Here is a 2460-nt window from a genome sequence, read left to right as displayed (position 1 = left end):
TGGTGGCCGAGAGCTGCCACATAAGAAAATATTATTTTAAAATAGAAATAAAAGATTAAAGTTGAAAATTAAATAACTCATTGGCCGAGAACTGCCAAATCAAAATTAAATGTATTTTTAAAAATAAAAATAAAAATATTTGCTAGGCCGACAACTGTCATTTATAAAAATCTTTTTGAAATAAAAATGTAAAATACGACAGGCCGAGAACTGCCACAGATAGTTGTTTTGAGTTATAACCTTTAGGATGTTTGCGTACTTCAAATAGATTGAAAGTTGGAATAATTTTCCCGCTAGTTGTTTTGAGGTACGACTTTTAGATTGTATATATTATTCAAATGGATGGTGAATAATATTTCGCGCCAAAAAAAGAAAACATTCGATTTAATTTTTCTGACCTTTTTAGATTTGCCTGAGAGAATGCAAAATGGCGTACTCTTTTAGTTGGAAGAATAACTACGAACTTAAAGCTGCGTTAAAAAACTATGTGGCTTCAAGAACCAAAAGAGAGGAAATATTTGACTTTTTTCAGAGAGATTTTTCTCAATACCCATGGAGTTTGAGATCTCTTGATCGTCGATTAGCACATTTTGGCATTCGATACACTGATTACACAATTCCAATTGAACGCATAGAAAGTGCCGTGACAAAAGAAATGGCTGGACCTGGTGCTTTGCTCGGATACAGGGCTATGCACCAGAAAATTCGGCAGAAATATTCCATGAATGTGCCACGAGATGTAGTCCATAACGTCATGTATGATGCTAACCCTGACCTACTAGAGGAGCGAAGACTTCAAAACAAAAAGAAACCGAGAGGTCACTTTTATTCTTGCTATCTATGGTTGCATTGATACAGCCAGTCGCAAAATTCTTTGGTTAAAAGTATGGGATACAAACAGCAACCCACAGCTGATTGGAAAGTGGCATTGGGACTACCTATCCAAATCTAATTGTATGCCTAATTTTATGCGAATTGATAAAGGTTCAGAAACTGGGACAATGGCAACAATGCAATCCTATCTACGAAACAAAACTTGTAGCGAAGACCAGGTGATTGATGAACCATGTGATTCTGTTATTTATGGTCCGTCGACAACTAACCAGGTATTGAATTATAAACAATGAGGTCTGAGTCTTTTTATATACAAATGAGCAAAGGATAAAGTTTTTTATTTTTAGCGACGATGTCAAGCAAATTTTTTTTTAAGGGAAGGGGTTTAGGCAAAATATAAAATTAATATTTCGAATTTCTCGACTTTAAATAACAGATTGAACGTTGGTGGCGAGAGTTACATGAGCGACTTGAAAAATTCTTCAAAGAGGGGCTCGTTTGGCTTAAAGATCAGCATCATTATGATCCAGAAAATGAACAAGATAGGTACATTTTATTTCTGGAATACGTACAACCTCATTCTTTGATGCTTAATTAACATAGGAGGGGTCAAATAAGTTGCCCGGGGTTGTAAAATGTACTATTTGAAAACCTATAAAAATAGGTTATTATGAGGCTTTGTTTAGCAAAATGATGGACTTCTCTTAAGGTCGTTGAGAAATAATAATAAAATAGACTGGATTGAATGTTTTGATCAGTTTATTTCTTAAATCAAGTCCTATCATTTCTACTAGAGATGAAGTACGTTATGATTCCACTAATCCAACGAGAACTTGATGAGTTTAAAGATCTGGTTTGGAACACGCATAGAATAAGAAAGCAAAGAGGATGTTATTTACCTGATGGTATACCAAATCATATTTATTCATTCCCAGAGAAATATGATATGGAAAAATGTGGTAAGTATACTTTTTTTGTTGAACAAGAGCCACAAAGATGTGGTTAAATATTTCCTCCAATAGCTCAGAGCATAGATTGTAGTCGCAGTCGAACCTCACAGATTATCCTAAAGCCCCAACTTAGTAACTTAGATTTATTAAAGCCTTTATATTAAGCAATATCCGATGCAAAACAAAATATAACCATATTCCTGCTAAAAATTGTCGTTATTTTATAGACATGTTCACAGATGATATAAGTCTAAAAACTTGTTAAAAATTGCATGCAAATGATAATAATTTTAACACAAAAATAAATGTATTTTATTCAACTAATATTGGTTTTTACCTTCATTAAGGAAATAAAATCTTAGATTTACAAGTTGATATTATTCTAAGACTCATCTGAGTAAGAAAGTGCCAAAATATCTTGAGACTGTCTACTAAGGGACTAATATGGAAATATGGCAATATGAATTTGGGAGATATCAAAATATGTTGTACACATTAGTTTCATATGAAAAACTTCCTTGTCATCAATATTTTAAACGGCAGGTACAAAATGCATAAAACATAATGCATATTGCATAATGCATAATAGTATTGTGTAATTTACAGAACGATATTATATTTTCTAAAACTCTCCTTTGTAGATGCTAAAACCGCGAAAACCTCTTTAGAAGAGTTT

At 32.9% G+C, this 2460-nt stretch overlaps 1 pseudogene; it reads left to right on the top strand.

Moving 5' to 3' along the window:
* The first annotated feature begins 427 nt into the window (after positions 1 to 427).
* Positions 428 to 1671, top strand: LOC136824368 (uncharacterized; annotated as a pseudogene).
* The last annotated feature ends 789 nt before the right edge of the window (positions 1672 to 2460 follow it).

This window comes from Clytia hemisphaerica, unplaced genomic scaffold (genome assembly GCF_902728285.1).
Source record: "Clytia hemisphaerica strain Z4C2 unplaced genomic scaffold, Clytia hemisphaerica genome assembly, whole genome shotgun sequence".
Taxonomy (NCBI): domain Eukaryota; kingdom Metazoa; phylum Cnidaria; class Hydrozoa; order Leptothecata; family Clytiidae; genus Clytia; species Clytia hemisphaerica.
This window is presented reverse-complemented; position numbering and strand designations above follow the sequence as displayed.